Source organism: Acomys russatus, chromosome 3 (genome assembly GCF_903995435.1).
Source record: "Acomys russatus chromosome 3, mAcoRus1.1, whole genome shotgun sequence".
NCBI classification, from domain to species: domain Eukaryota; kingdom Metazoa; phylum Chordata; class Mammalia; order Rodentia; family Muridae; genus Acomys; species Acomys russatus.
In genome coordinates, this window is record NC_067139.1 from 40,272,581 (window position 1) to 40,289,776 (window position 17,196).

Genomic DNA, 17,196 nt, shown 5'->3' on the forward strand with positions numbered 1-17,196 from the left:
GGGGAGGGAGAGAGAGAGGGAGGGAAGGAGGGAGGGAGGGGGAGAGAGAGAAAGAGGGAGAGCACAGGGTGTAGAAAATGGGGAAATGGAGAGGGAGAGAGAGATGGGAGGGAGAGAGAAGGGGGAGGAGAGAATTACAAAAGAATTCAGGAGCACCAAAAGTTTAGCAAAGCGGGGAAGAAAGAATTTTTAATTTTCTTTTATTGTTCAGATGATCCTTACCAAGAACTCACAGCCAATTGTGACTGAGCTGTGAATCGAATGGTCGCTGAAGGAAGGGAGGAGACACACACCTCGCAATGCAAAAGTCATTCTGAGGAGGGATGAGGTAGCAGGCCGGAGGAGCAGGCACGATTGAAGTGAGCCCAAGTTTTCTTGATTTTTTTCTTTCATACTTTGATGCAAAATTGAGCTTTTGTGTCATGCTTTACATAGCCGCTTGCAGGTCCCTGTGAATGCTTCATTCCAGCTCCAACAGCTAAATTATTTTTCTCTTCAGACAATGGGGCACTCCCTCCCTGCCACCCTCCCCACCCTCCCCTGCTGCTTGCTCGCCTATGCTGCAGAACACACCCAAACACTCAAACTCTGAAAGTTGATAAACTGCCAGTTCTCTCGGCAGATAACAATTCTTCATAGCTTATTTTCAAAACACTTGAACTCTATAATGTATGCTCAGCCAGCTAGGAGGAATTACAGAAAATTGATACACTCTTCAATACCAAGAAAGGGCCATTGTTCTTGGTCTAGTTGTTTATGTGTCATTGCAGCTTCAGGGCACACGAGGAGAAGCTGCAAAATTGAGGGCAATGTTCAAGGGGCTTGGAGTGTGAGGCGGCTGAGAAGTGCTCAGAACCGCATAAAGACTGGCCACAATGTAATCACAGGCACCAGCATGGAGGCGTCCCATCTGGAAAGGAAGACCAGATGCAGCGTTCTGCATGGGAGATGACGCCATTCGATCCACTTTAGCGCCTCTCTTTCTTTTCAATATAACTTCCCAAATTCCAGGGTGTCAGCGCTGGAAAGAGTCAAGATAGAGTTCATCTTTTTCTAATGTTCTCATTTACGAGCAAACAAAAGAATTTTTTAAAGAAAAACTGAAAGCCAGAGAGGTTGGGGAGATAATCAAGGCTGAGGTGCCAGTTTCTGGCCCCAATCCAGGGCTTGTTTAGTTTTGCACACCCACACCTTCTCCCCAGTGCTTACTTTTAATGCCTGCTGTTCACTCCAGCTCTGCCACTCAGTGTCTGTGTGGCCTTGAACTGCCGTCTCTGTGTCCCAGTTTTTCTCACTGGAGAGGGACATGGTTAATACCTCTCTTTTGAGGTCCATGGAAGGATCAAATGATGCTCTTGTTGTGTCCCGGGCACCATGCATTCCAGTCTCGGGACCATTACTAACATTACCAGCAACAAATCTACTACACTGCCTGTGAAGCACTGGGCAGTAGAGCCTGAAGAAAACTTAGAAAGACAAGGCCCTAAAGCAGCTGTGTTTGTCGAACATCAATGGATGCTGACCTTGCCATGCATAGGGCATAAATGTGTGGAAGCTAGCATGAGGCCCTTTCCCGCACACCTCAAGCCCTGGGGATGCACTGAGACCTTCCATGCCCAGGAAGGAAACTGAGGACTTTTGTCATGCGCAAAATCCAGGCTGGGCAATGAAGCTATCAGCTCACTAAAATTATGCAGTTTGTGATTCCAACCTGCCTGTTGCTTGTAATTGCTAAAAAAAAAATCCCAATTTCTGTTAATCCTCTATCCTGATTAATGAAGCACAATAAATGTCCTAGGATTAATGAACACGCTCACATAAAAGAAGAGACACTTTTTTAGCGAGAATGCCTGGGAGATAAAATAATGAAGGCCTCTGGAGGAAAAATATTAAGAGACATGATTAACTGAACACAAAAATACATGATTTAAAAAAAAAAAAAAAAAAAAAAAAAAAAAAAACCAACCCCATCCCAGGCAGCAGGCTAGATTGTCTTTCCTCCTGGCCATAAACCGGAGGCTTGTGTCCTCTGCTACGATCGCCCTTAGCACTTTTGACTGAGGAACAGATTGTAAGTCTCAGTCATTAAGTGTGAGATTACAGCCAATTCAGAAGCTCTTCCTTTAAAAGATCATTACAGGAGTGAAATATCAGATGCAATGCCAGCTTTTGCACAAATGAGCAGAGAAGGGTGTCAAAGCCAATGAAAACCTGTACGCAGGAATCAGGCCATCCTTCCCTAGTCTGAGACTCCTCAGAAGGCCCACATCCAACTCCCACCCCCTGCTCTCATCACAGTTCATCTCTGGAGACATCATTCCTCTAGCAGAAGAGTCTACCTGTAGGCACACAAGAGACCACATAGACCGGAGGGAAGAAGGGACTTTTATACCTTGCCGTGAGTGCACATGGATCTACAGTAGCTCCACACCGCTGTGGTCATTGGGCAGACATTCTGGGCTGAAGATGAAGAGGTCAGCTGTCCAAAAGCCCTAAAATGTACCCCAGGTTTGGAGGGCTTTCCCCCCAAGAGTAACAGGACAAAGACTCGGGTTCAGATTTTATGGTTCCAGGACTAAGGGATTCATTATATAAGACAGTAAACCAGTAATTTCCTTGCCAAAGCGCCATGCACAGGAGGGATGAGACTTGCTGAAGCCCCGCCCCCCTCCCCCCTCCCCCCCCCCCCCCCCCCGCCACCATATGCAAATACTATGCCAGGCCCATCACCTGCGCAGACTCTAGCCTCATACCAGCTCTACAAAGACGTTAGCAGCCCTGTTTTACAGCCAAACCGTTGGCTTGGACATCAGAGTCTGTTTCAACTTTAATCAGAACTGGCCCCTACATGCTCATATTGTGAACTCTTAGGCTGCAGCAAGTCCTGGGACCTTTATGAGGTGGGACCTAGCTGGATGAAATAGGCCACTGAGGTAGTTAGGTGTATTTTTGTCCCTGTCTCCCCTGTCTCTCCCTTCTTGTCCATAATGAGGTAGTGGGGCTTTAAAACAAAACAAACAAAACAAAACACTTCTGCCACCATGACGTTCTGCAGAAGAGGCCAATCGACCATAGACTAAGTCTTTGGAAACCACAAGCTAAAATCTATCTCCCTTTGAGTTGTTTGTATCAGATATTTTGGACATAGTGACAGAAAGCTGACTAACATATTCTTCATTTTTTTAAATCGAAGGTTTGATTCAATGATCTCTTAGCCAAAAACAAACAAACAAAAAACAAAAACAAAAAAGGTAAATAATCTGTTGTCTGCCACCTAGAGCTCTGACCTCCTGGGCCAGGCTTCTCTGTTCCTGTAGGGGAGGGGCTTCTCTGTGCAGGGGAGGAGCGCTACCTCTGAGAAAGAGGAAGCCCAAAGGAAGTTTCTCTTCTTTCTCCCCAGATACTATGGCCCATAGTTCCCGCACACAGCCCAGATTTACCAGCCCGTGGATTCCCGTGGAAAGGCGGCACCGGCCAAGCAGCCGCATATGTTGAGCCCCGGAATAAACTTCCTGATAGCTCCACAGGGCCGCCAGATTTCTGCGCTGCTCCCAGCCTCCGCTCCTCCTAGAAGGAGACCTACCCACGCTCCAGAGGATTTGGGTTAGTGCCTGGCCCCACCGATGTTAATTTCCCATTCCTGACATCAATACAAGCTGGGACAGCAGCCCCCACGTGTGGACCTCGCAGCACGTAGGGCGCCACCTCCGGCTCCCCAGGCCCCGCCTCTTGCAGTCCCCTCCATCGGTACTGGGTTTTGCATATTAGCAAACAGAATTAGAGGCTGAGTGACTGGCCTAATGGTAGGTACGTCGTCGCTGCGAAGTGTTGGGAGTCAACTCTGAGTCTTTCGGACCTGACAGCTTGCGCTGCTAACGGCTTCCCCCAGGGTCTGGCTCTGCGCCTGGTGCTCACTAAGTGTGTGTTGGTAAGTTGGTGTGTGTCCATATGGTACAAGGACGGAAAGCCCTGCAGAAGTAAAGTGGCATGGCACACTGAGCTCTGAAAAGAAATATGTGCCTACAGCCACACTGAAGGAAGCAGGTCCTGACAACCTCTACGGAAAATGAGGCCACGGCCCTTACCAAAGGCTGGAAGTGACAAGAACGCAGAGTGAGGGGCACCTGCTATTTCATCTGCGGTTTGCTTTCTCATGACTATCAATGTATCACACAATGAACTCTTACTGTTCAAAAATTACAAGGAAACACTCCCCCAGACAAGTCCTTCAACGATGGGGCTGGCCCCAGCCAAGGGATAAACCTCTGTCTACTCAGCAAATAGCTTTGAGCATCTACTGTGTGCCCGTCTGTGTGCTAGTCTCTTTAGGGAACACCATACTGGAGACTCAGGCCACAGAGGCAGAGAAAACCCCAAAATATACGCGTGCAGCTAACAGCTGCGGCGACACCACGAGATAAAGGTGAGTTTTGTGGGTTTGTGATAAAGCAACTGGATTTAGTCGCTGCGGTCCTGGCAGGCCTGATTGGGGACTTTGAAGCAGATCCGTTAATCAAGCGAAGAAATTCACGGAGCCAGCAGAGGGCAGAGATGGAAAGGCACTAGAGGGCACAGTCTCCTTGCTGCACTTCGCTCTGATGCTCTTGGCTACCCAGAGCATTTCCCTGGCTCCTTTTTCAGGCTACCTAATGGGCCTGACCCCTGACCCTGGCTAGAGAAGCCAATGGGGATTAGGCAGATTGTTTCCAAGTTAACTTGAACTTTGACCTTGTGTCTCCCTCCAGAGCTACTTCTGGGCTGGAAACTGGCACCATGGTACTGCTGGGCCTGGTAACATCAGTGAGGTTCAACCTACCTCACCTACCTCACCTACCTCACCACTGGCCCCACCCACCCCAGACTCCAGCTCCCAGCCCCAGGGCTCTCCCCAGGCTTCACTGAGGCAGCAGTTCAACCAGCAGCAGCTCCTTTTCATTGCTTACAAAATTAAAATCGCAGATCACAAAATAGAGAAAGCAGCTCTTGTAGCCGGGACCTGCCTCTATAATAGTACACGTGTAACTGCACAAAAGCAAGAAGAGTCTCTCAAGAAGAAAGCTCAGCTCTTGCCCAGCTGAGGACACGCCTCTCTGGAGGAGCCAAGCAGCCCAGAGCCTCTTTCAACCAGCACAAATACCTCGGGCTTATTTCAGGCGTTGAATGACTTCTGTAGCAGGAATATACGTCCTCCTGCTCCCAACGTGGCCCTGAGGGGAACAGTGATAGGACAGTTTTCTCCAGCAATCTGAAAAGGCTGCAGCAATATACCCCCAATGTACCCCCAGAGATAAAAGAGAAAAATTAAATAATTTGAAGATAATTTCTTCCATGAAAAGAATAATGTTGCCATCAAAATGAAAACCCTTGTAATAAAACCAAATTATTCTGAGACCGTGGGAGTGCTCTGCCGCTCCTGCTGCTCCCAGACAGCCCTTCTGCAGGATCTACGCTGTGTTCTTCAGCACAGGGTGTATACTTGAGGTGGAGCCCTGGGCCTGTAGGTCCCTAGGCTGCTGTTGGCAGAATTGGCCGGGTAACACAGGGACCAGGCCTGATATCAAGTGCCAGGCAAGCAGACAACCATGGACATTTGCTCCAGGGTCTAATTCATGTGCTGCGATTATGTGCAAAGGTCTAATAATTTATGACAAATGGAGAACCTGGCCTTGCCAAGGAAGTCAGACCCAATCTCTGGGGCCCACGGAAATCACACATCCTGTGTCAAAACAGCGGTAGTGCTTTTTCTCTTCTCCCAGCTGAGTTCTCCTTTGGACTGGATCTCCTCTCATCTGGTCCGTGGTCCTGTATGCAAACAGGACAGGAGGCAAATCTCTGTGTGGCTGGGGCCCAGGGAACTAAGAGCAGAAAGGACATCGCTGGACTGAGAGAGGTGGGGAGATACAGCTCAAGGACGTCCATGGTTAAAAATCTGCCAAAGCAGGGCCTCAAGAGAGCGACGTGCCAGAACCCTCCACAGCCAGATGGACTGAGCAGGGGCTGTCTTTAAACTCAAATGTGTGTGGGTTTTGTTTTTTTTGTTTTTTTTGTTTTTTTTTTCTGCTTAAGGATATTTTGAGATGGCCTGAGCTATAACACAGGGACACACACACACACACACACACACACACACACACACACACACACACAGTAGGTGCTTTGGTATGTGTTTGTTGGGGGTACTAGGGAACAAATCCATAACTCCACACACCAAAGTGAGTGCTCTACCACTGAGCTCCACCACACTATGTGGGATTTGAAACCCTCAGGAGGTGACACCAAGTGGCACTATTGACTTGGGAGCCATCCCCTCAGGCCAGCGAAAACTGCAGGCAGAAAAACAGGTGTGGGCCGCGTGGCTTATAAAGCAAAAAGCCAGGAGCCCAGGTTTCCTGATTCAGGGGCATCTCTGTCCCTGAGCACTGAGCAGGACATTGTTTTGTTTATTTCACAGTATTCAGTAATTTACCTAACGCTGGCCCTCCGCTCTCTGAAGTCTAGCTAAGGCTTTTGTACCAGCCAGCCCTGGGCCCAGATCCTAACATCCAGGTTACCCAACCACTGTGAGCCATCTCATCAGCCCTGGGATGAGGATGCTGGTCCCTGGTCCTTAAGACCACTGTAGGAACAAGCGGATTTACACAGAGAAGTAAGTCATCATCCAGAAGGGTAATGGGTTCACACCAGGAGTGCAAGAATTGGTGATTATGAACTTTACATATCCAAGGCACATGAGGGGGGCTGGGCTGGTGCACAAGTAAGACATGTATGCCTAAAGATAGAACTCACGAAAGATCTTTGAGAACCTCTCTGCAGGCAAAAGGAGGAGAAGCTTCTAGAATCTCCTTAAGATCTAGGAGTAGCCATGACAACCTTTTTTATGTGAAAAATGCTCGAGGGAAGGTACAATTTTGTGTTGTCCCTGCCACACCCCCATGACATGCTCATGGTATTTTTGCATACTTGAAAACAAACTGCAAATTTCACACTGTTATGGGGAAGGCACGAACTACCTCATGGTTTTACATCACCAGTTTCACACACTTGTGACAGCTATAGAATTGTCCCTAATACTGCAACTCTGTGCACCGCTCACTACATCGGGAGCACCAGAAAAACACATCGTTTTCACCGGACAAGGAACCCAAGGGCAAGTGCATAAACCCAGACAGCAAATCAGTTTAGTCTCTGAAGCCAATTCAAGCTGACTGACAGGGATTGCCTTGTGCCTTTTCTTACAGGAAGGAACCAGTGGGTCAATGCCTTGGGCTCAAAATAGGATACTAAGGCTCTCTTAATATGTTTTTTGATACTTGGGAGGGTCAATGGTAGTAACCAGATTCTGCTTGGTAGTAAAGAAAGAACAATAGGAGTCCTGGAAGGAGAAGCTGCTGGCGGAGTGAGCTTGTCCAGTGCTTAGACTGCTCAGAAGGAAGCAGAAGTAAAGCATGGACAATCAGAGAGGAGTTAGTCATCCTTCAGGGGAAATCCCTTTGAAAATCAGCAAATGCCACAGCAGGCTATGCTAGAAAATGATGTGTCATAACCGGCACATCTGAATCTGTGTCATTCTTGCGAGACAATGAAAGCCAGATAGAGCTGAAGAAGCATAAAGGCAGAGGCTAGGGAGGATGGCTTGGTGGTTAAGAATGCTTCTTGCTTTTGCTGAGGACCTGGCTTCATTTTTCCAGTGTCTATGACGGTGGCTCACAACCATCCGTATCTGAGAACTGTCTAAGACAATTACTTCAGCTTTTAAATAAGACTAAATTTACCAGGCGACTAAAATTGAAGTGTTTTTCCTCCCACCAGGCAGCAAGTGGGAGGCCTGTGAGGAAAACCAGAACATGATGAGAGAGACCCAGACAGCCTCACCCTCCTTCTACCGCTCTGCCCCGCTTTCATGCCCGCCATACATGTGTTAGCTTGTCAGTAGCCTCCACAACCCAGAGAGTGGAAAACTATTCTGCCCTCATATCGATGGTAAGGCGCTGGAAGCAGAAAGGCCACGCCCCAAGCCACCCACAGCAGTGGGCTGTGGGCTGCAGCTGAACAGCGCATCCCCAGAGCCCCTGGATTTGCCTGTCACCCTGGTGTTCTTTCCCTGTATCCTCTTCTAGCTCTCCTGGTGACACGTAAGCCTTGGTACCTTCGGCCTCCTTCCCCTTGATCTGTGCCTGGGCAATCACGCTGAAACAACCCTGTTGACTTTGACAGACAGGAACCTTCTGCACAGCCACCACTGTTCATTGGTTGAACTCTAAGACTACAATAAACAAGCAGAGGAACTCGCTGGGCGGATTTTTCTCAAGTCTGAAAACCCACAGTGTCTTTCTAGGGACTCTTTCTGTCCCCTGCACCTCCCATCTTCCATTTGAAGAAAGCTACCAATGGCAACAAGAAAAATACACCTGGCAACTCGAGGCACGGGGCACCAAGGAAACACAGACATGGGGCCCAAGGAACAAGAAGCCTGGGGAGTGGATGGCATTGGAGTCAACCACGATGCGCTGGATTCTCCATCATCTGCAGTAAAGCTACGTCGACTGGATGCTACGAGGAAAACAGCCATCAGGCAGCATCTCCGTCAGCCCTGACTCTCTTTATTGAAATCCATAACTCTCCCCCTGCCATCAAGGGAATGTGTTTAGGTGTGGGAGCAGTTGACAGGAAACTGTAATATTGATGTCTACAATTCTTTTATAAATAAGATGCCTTCTGATACTAGATATTTAGTACAAACAAGTTGTCAGAGCATAAGCAAAAAAAAAATATTTATCTGAAAACAAAATTCTGCTAATCCCTTACTTAGTTCCCTGTGGTGGTTTGTGGAAAGATTGTTGCCCAAAATTATTGGTATTATGGCACCTCCCTTAAGTGCAATGGGACTACCTCATATTGGGTTGACAATTTTTCTTTGAATTTGTGCATGCTGTGCACACACACACATGTGTGTGTGTATGTATGTGTGTACACATGTGTGGTGCATATACTTGTTAGTGTGCATGTACACATATGTGCATGTATGGAGAAAGGCCTGGAGTTGCTATTGGGTGTCTTCCTAAATCACTCTCTGCCTTTAGTTTTTGACATCAAACCTGAAGCCCATTGATTTGATAATCTTTGGAGATCTTATCCTCACCACTCACCAGCTCTGGGGCTTAGAGGTGGGAGCTGCCACACCTGGCTCTTTACAAGAGTTCTGGGGATCCGAACTCAGGTCCTAATGCTTGGGCAGCAGGCACTTTATGGACAGAGCCATCTAGTCTTAGAATCATCTTCAATTCTGGTTACTGGGTAACAGGAGGGGCATGGTCCTCATCCTCTTTCCAGTGAGTGATAAACAGACAATATCATGCATGAATTCACACTGAGACTTGACTTAAGCCTTGGATGGGCACAAGTTCACGTTACTGCTCAAACTCCCATGGTGTGTTGAGCTTTGAGCTAGCAGTTTCATCTCTTGTCCATTTGCACATTTGAAGCAGAGGCTGAGAATGTCTGTACTGGGGGATGGTCTCAAAGGTCCCATGTGAAAGTTGCTATCTGAGTCAGCCACCTTCATAGTGGCTCCTTCTGCGGTAAGTGCTGAGGTGGGTAGCCAGATCGCCAAAGGCCCTCCTTCTCCTTAGTGTGTCATTGCTAGTGGCTCACACCTGAGCATTGCTCCACACATCGCCACCATCAGAGGGAGCTGCCTCCCCCAAGATAGATGGTCCTCGGGGAGGGGAGTGGGGCCGGTATGCATTCAGTAGCAGTTTCTTGACTTGAATCATAATTTATATAATCATAAACTTTTTTAACCGTGGAGCCATCTCTCCATCCAAAAATTTATTTTTAATTTTATGAGTATGAGTGTTTGCCAGCATGTATGTCTGTGCCCCACATGTGTACAGATGCAAACAGAGGCCAGAAGAGGGCATCAGATCCCCTGGGACTGCATTCGTGGGCCACCATGTGGCTGTTGAGAATCAAACTCAGGTCCTCTGCAAGAGCAGCCAGTGCTCCTAACTGAAAATGTACCCTTTCAAACTACATTCAGTGGCTTTTGGCGCATTCATAAGGTTGTACAACCATCATCTGTATCTAAGTCCAGAACATCCCCATCATTATGAGCTGGGCTGCAGCTTAGTTGATAGAGTGCTTGCCTGCCATATATGAAGTCCCCAGCAACACATAAACTAGGCGCTTATGGTGGTTTGAATAAAATAGCCCCATAGGCTCATAGGAGTAACATTATAGGAGGTGTGGCCTTGTTTGAGTGGGTGTGGCCTTGTGGGAGGAAGCGTGTCACTATGGGGCAGGCTTTGAGGTCTCAAAAGCTCAAGCCCAGGGGCTTTACTCTCTGTTCCTGCTGCCTGCTGATCCAGATGTAGAACTCTCAGCTCCTCCTCTAGCACCATGTCTGCCTGCACGCTGCCATGCTTCCCAACATAATGACAATGGACTAAAGTTCTGAAACTGTCAACTGGCCACAGTTCAGTGTTTTCCTTTAGGAGAGCTGTTGTGGCCGTGATGTCTCTTCACAGCGATAGAAACCCAAACTGAGACAGCAGTGCCCTGGAACTCCTACCACTTGGGAGGAGGAAGCAGAAGGATCCTAAGTTCAAACTGATCTTCAGAATATAGCAAGTTCAAGGCCAGGCTGAGATACATATGACCTATCAAATAAAATCTTAAGCAACTAAGACGGCAGACATACCCCATGTTCATTAAGAGTCACTTTCTCCACACACCCTTGGGGTTGGCAGCCAGCAGTCAACCTCTGTCTCTGCGGACTTGCCCACTCCAGACTTTTAATGTAAACAGAATCATACAATGTGCTTTCTCCACTTAGCGCACTTCCAAAGTTTACCTAGGACCTTAGTCCACTTGTATAGCTATAACCAATACCACATAAGGAGACTGTGATGGCTCTTCTTGGTTGTCAGCGTGACTAGAACTGAAATTAATTAAAACCCATGTGTCTTGGCACACCTGTGAGGGATTTTTCTCTCTCTCTCTCTCACTTAAATCATCTGAAATGAAAAGACATACTTCTAATGCAGATCTTTTGTGGCCAGCAGATTCACCTTTACTCTAAGCCTCGCCTTCTGCTGACAGCCTATATCCAGGATGAAGAAGAAGGAAGCTTGCTCTTTGCCTTCTTGCTCTTACTCTTGCTGGCAAGTCCATTCCTTCATTAGCATTAGAGCCTACTTCTTGGGGATTCTGGTGTATACTGAAGAACAGCTGAGACATCGAGCCTCGTGGACTGAGCAACTACTGGATTCTTGGACCCGCCCACTGGCAAACAGCCATTGTCAGACTAGCTGAACCACAATTGGATTCTATGCTAATTAATCCCATATAAATATATATACATGTGTGTGCATATGTATGCATATATACGTATATGTGCATATATAGAGTTATGGATATAGATATGTGTGAGTGTTCTGTTCCTCTAAAGAGCCCTGACTAACACAGATTTTGATACCAGAAGTGGTTCTAGAGAAACAGAAGTATACTGATGAATTTTTTTAAGTATCTGTAACAGCCTTTCCAATTTGCCAACACCTACAGTTACTGAATCCTCTCCTGGGAGCTCAGAGAATACTGAAAGCTCGTGGTTTGAGCTACTTTACGAGCTTAAGAAGACAGATGCATTTGATTATCTTGGTCCACCAATTGTGAGTTGCCTGACCAGGTCTGCTGCTGCCCTTGGGATTTCCAGGCACCGTTGTACACTGGCCAGACTGGAAGGAATGAAACTAAGCCTAGCCGGCAGATGGGTTAGCAGGATCTTGGTCGTCAGTGAGTGTGGGAGAACAGCCTTCTCTGAGACGGTTTTCAGTGAAACAGCTCTTTACTAGGGGCATATAAGGGCTGTATAAACCTTAGGGAAGTGGATAGGGGTACTCAGGGTGAGTGTATATCATTGGCTGGGGCTGAGGTGTTGGGAATGCTGCATTTGCATGAAGAGGGATTCCAGGTGCTAGCTGGACATGCCCTTCTAAGGAAGGAGGAGGTTTAACCTGAAACCAGGCTGTGTGACTACCTCAAAGGTGGCAGAGGTGGGGGCTGCACAGGCTGTGTGTGCTGGGACATGCAGGCCCAGAGCAATGAGGGAACAGCTGTACTTCTGCCTGCTTCAGAATGAGAGTTTCCAGGTTTGGACACACCTGGGCCTCACTCTTGCTGTGGCTTTCTGGCCCCACAGTGAGTGACAATGGATGGGGTAACCCTGTATACAAAACTTGTGATGAAAATGACGCTGCTGGCTGGCTGCTCTTAGCATCTCTGGATAAAGTGATAACGGTTAGGAATGAGCTCTGTGACAAAATTATCCAACTTCAGAACACAGTGAGGTCCAACAAAGATAGTATAAACTTGACCAACTCCAGATGCGCACAAACAGTCTAAAAGAGTCTAACTGTGCCCAGAAGAGAATCTTCTCTCCAGCAGGCACAGAACTCAAGTTGCAGAAAATCAAATCAAAGCCCTCATTATAAGGTCAGCAGAATTCTAGCAAAAATTGAAGCCCCAGCCTCAGAGGGTGCCAGCCACTGCAGTCAGGGCACTATTTGGCAGATAATGGAATCCTGTGACTTGGAAAAGGAATGGTTGGTGGGTGGACCATACCAAAGCTGGACTTGGAGCCCTCAGATTCTCTTGGGCTTGTCTCACCTGAGGAAGCAGTCTCTCCACCCTCAGTAGAAGATGTACTCACACTCCAACTCCTGAAATGCTGTGTTTTTCACCTTTGAGGAAATTAACCCTTCATTGTCTACTAAACCAGCAGTGACGTTCTCTGAAGGAGTTGCCAGGCAGGACAATAGTGATGCCCCACAGGGCCCACCAATAGTTGTCTCTAGACCTATAACTAGGCTTGAGGCTAAGCAGGCTCCTAGAAAGGAGGTAGAACGTGCACTGCACCTCTAAGGAGCTTCATGAGTTTGCTAATTCATTCAAGCAGAAGTCTGGGCAATGTGTGTGGGGACAGACTTGGAGGGTGCGAGATGACAGTGGAAGGGACATGTGACTGGATCAGGCTGAGTTTATCGATACAGGACCACTGAGCAGAGATTCTAGGTTTAATATGGAAGCTTGAACAGTTGGTTAAGTTTTAAACGTTGGTTTGATTTGAATAGTGTGCTGGGCATCTGTCTAAAGATGGCCTACTGGGGCTGGAGATGCCTGGTATCCCTTGACTTAGTTGATGAAGATTTTAAGGCTCAATGCACTTGGAATACTAGAGCTGGTAATTGTGTAAAGCTGATCCTCTACAACGGGATGGCCCATGAGACACGCCCTTCACCGGTCCTAGAAGATACAAAATGGCGGGAGGGGCAACAACACCCGCCAGACCTTGGGGTTGGAAACACCAATGCTCAGTGGATGAATTAAATGCAGTGGTTTAGTTGGGCCCTGAAGAAACAGGGACCAAGTGGCAGCACTGAATCGCCAAAGGGGACCAAAACTATCATGATGGGCAGCATAAACAAAGCCACGTCCATAATGACCTGACCCATAATGGACAACACAGGCCAAGTGAATTTTATAATGGCATGACTCGTATGGACCTTCAGTACTGGCTAATCAATCACGGTGTTTCTGGGCATGAAATCGATAAGAAGCCTGCTGCATTTTTGTTTGATCTGTATAAGCAGAACATTCTCAAGTGAAAGAAAGGCTACACTGGATCACGGCAAAAGGATGAATCTCAGGCCATGAACCACTTTGAGCCTAGACTTGAGCCATTTTGCAGACCCAGAACCCACTGAGTGAAGGGAAGGCCAGACTCCCTTGAGGAAGGGCCTTGGTAAAATAAATACCTAGAAGTTTTCTGGTCAGCCTTTCTCCAGTCCTTCCCAGAGGTAACTGAACAATAGGAGAAAAGAAACAATCAGACTTTCTGGCATGTATTGGATGCTGGTTCTGAACTGACCTTGACTTTGGGAGACCCCAAGTAAAACTGTGGCCCTCCGGTTAAAGCAGAGACTTACAGAGGCCAGGTGGTTAAGAGTGTTGGCTGACGTCTGGTTCACATTAGGTCAAGTGGGTACCCAAACTCATCCTGTGGCTATTCCCCAAGTCCCAGAATTTATAATTGCAATAGATATACTTAGAAGTTGACAGAACTCTCACACTGGCTCCCTGACCTATGGAGCAAGGGCTGTTATGGTTGCAAAGAGTAATGCAAACCTTCAGAGTTGCCTCTGCCAGGGAACATAGTTGATCAAAAACAACATCATATCCCTGGAGGAAATGCAGAAATTAGTGCCACCATCAGGGACTTGAAAGATGCAGGGGTGGTGGTCCCTGCCACATCTGCTTTAGCTCTCCTGTCTGGCCAGTGCAGAAGACAGGTGGAACGTGGAGAATGACAGTTCACTATAGAAAACTCAATCAGGGAGTAACTCTGATTACAGCTGCGGTACAGGGTGTCCTTACTTGAGCAGATCAACACATCTGGTAGATGGTGTGCAGCTGTTGACCTAACAATTCCCTTTTTCTCAGTACCTGCCCTTAAGGACCACCAGAAGCAATCTCTGCCTTCAGTTGGCAAGGCCAGCAGTATACCTCTACTGTTTTTCCTCAGGGACATATTAACTTTCCTGTCCTGTGTCACAACTTACTTTGAAGGAATGGTGATCTTTCATCTTCCACACAATATCACACTGGTGCACTATATTGACAACCCTGGCTGTTAAACCAAGCGAGCGGAAGGCAGCAACCACTTTGGACTTACTGGTAACACATCACATGCATCGGAGGATGGGAATAAATCCAAGCAAAATTCGAGGTGTTCCTTCTACTCAGTGGAATTCTCACGAGTCCAGTGCTGTGGGGCAGACAGAGATAGTCTTCTAAAGTGAAGAATGAGCTATTGCAGCTGGCCCCTCCCACCACCAAGAAAGAAACCCAACTCAGGACCCTCTATTCTCAAGGCAGCATCTAGAAAGGACCTCCATCCATCCGTGTTGTCCATGCTGAGAACAGAAAAGACATGAGAGTTGGCAGGGACAAGAGATTAAATGGCAGCCTTCAGCCTTTTCAAGGCTGCCACACTAACACATCCGTGAGGGTGGAGCCTGAATGGCCTTCCTGTTAGGCCTCACCTCCCACCCTCTTGCACGGGAGCTAAAATTTTATTTTTAAGTATATGTGTGCATGTACACATATGTGTGAGAAGACACATGCCTGCCCTGCATGTGTGTGCTGAATGAAGCCAGGGGAGGACTTTAGGCTCCCTCCTTTGGCGCTCTCTGCCTTAGTCCCTTGAGATAGGGTTTCTCACTGAGCCTAGTGCTCCCCATTTTTAAGCTAGACTGGCAGCAAGCCCCAGGGATCCTCCTGTCTCTACTCAACCTCCTTCACACGGGGGTTACAGACATGTGTGCTCACACCTGACTTTATGTGGGTACTGGGTGTCTGATCTCAAGTGTGCATTACATTTCTAATGCAGGCTGCGGGCACATTCAGGTCATAGATTCTATCAACACTTCATTCAATTAAATATTGAATAATATTCACAATATTATTTGATGCATTTCAATATAGTCCATATGGCTGGGGAAACTTTTGTTAATCTATTCATCAGCTAATGGGCAAGTAGTCACTTTTTTAGACAATACTTTTGAGTTATTATATGTAATGTTGTTAGGGCGTGGTGGCCCATGCTTTTAATCCCAGTACTCCAGAGGCAGAAGAATGAAATAAGTTCTCTGTGAGTTCAAAGCCAGCTTGGTCTGCATAGTGAGTTCCAGAACAGCCAGGGCTACACAGAGAGACCCTGTCTTGAATTTTTAAAAAGGAAATAAATAATAAAGCTGCAAGCCAGACATGGTGGTACTTGCCTTTAATTCCAGCACTCTGGAGGCAGAGGCAGGTGGATCTCTGTGAATTTAAGGCCCACCTGGTCTACAAGAGTCCAGGACAGCCAGGGCTCTGTTATACAGAGAAGCCCTGTCTCAAAAAGCCAAACAACCAAAAAAAAAAAAAAAGTTGCTATGAAAATTCATCTAAAAATTTGCATGTGTGTGTTGTTTTATTTTGCTGTTTGTTTGAGACAGTGTCTCTCTGGCTGGACTGGAACTAACTATGTAGACCAGGCTCTTAGAAAGTCTCAGGTTCTCAGAAGCAGGTGGCTAACTCTGGCCTCTGACTCCCAGGTGCTGGTATTAAAGATATGCAATGCCACACACAGCTTTATAGACAAGGTTGTGTGTGGTTTCCTCTTCTGTCTCCCATTTCCTTGGACACATCCCCTGGAGCAGGACTTCCCGGGCAATATCACTTGTCTACATTTAATTTTTGAGGAACTGCCAGTTTGGTCCTTCAGAGGCTGTGCGGTGGCAGCACGTTAGCACTGGCTGCAGATGAGGACTTCTCTCCCATGAGCCTTTGTCAGTCCTTGCTACTGGCCTTGGTTGCAGCTGTCCTGATGTGCCTGTGGCAGCAGAGCTCCTTGTAGTTTCCTTTTGCATTTCCCTGATCATCCAGGATGCTGAGCTGTTTTCAGGGTGCTTATCCACCATTCGTATATTTTCTCTGGAAAAACAGCTGCTCAAATTCGTCACCCATTTTAAACATCTGGTTATCTATCTTTGTGCGTTTGTCTCTTCCCCCCACCCCCCACCCCCTCCCTCCACGGGCTCTGGTGCTCAGCTTTTGTCAGAAATATGATTTGCAAATATTTTCTCCCATTCTGTGAGCTGTCCTTTTGTTTTCTTGTTGGTCTCATTTGAAGCACGGAACTTTTTATTCTAATGAGGTCCGATTTTCTTCTGTCGCCAGTGCCTTTGGTGTAAGTGGATGATTTTTTTTTCAGGAATGCAAACTATTGGTTCCATGTGTCAAAACAACGTTGAAAGGCCACCCAACTCGACAGCTCCCCAAGGACGGACAGGCGAGGCCTCTCTGTAGCCATGCTATACTTCTGTTTTCCCCCTCCCTCTCCCGCCTGGATCTGAGCATTTCAGAGCTGACCTCTGTGACGGCTGTTCTCGGTTGTCAACATGACTACCTCTAGAATTAATAAAACACTAGAGGCTGGATACACCTGTGAAAGACTTTTTTTTCCCCCTTAATTAAATCATTTGAAGTGGGAAAACTTACTTTTAATCTAGATCTTTCGAGGTGGGGAGATTTCTGAGCCATGCCTTCTGCTGGCAGCGTTTACATAGGAAATGCCTGCTAGCTCTCATTCTTGCT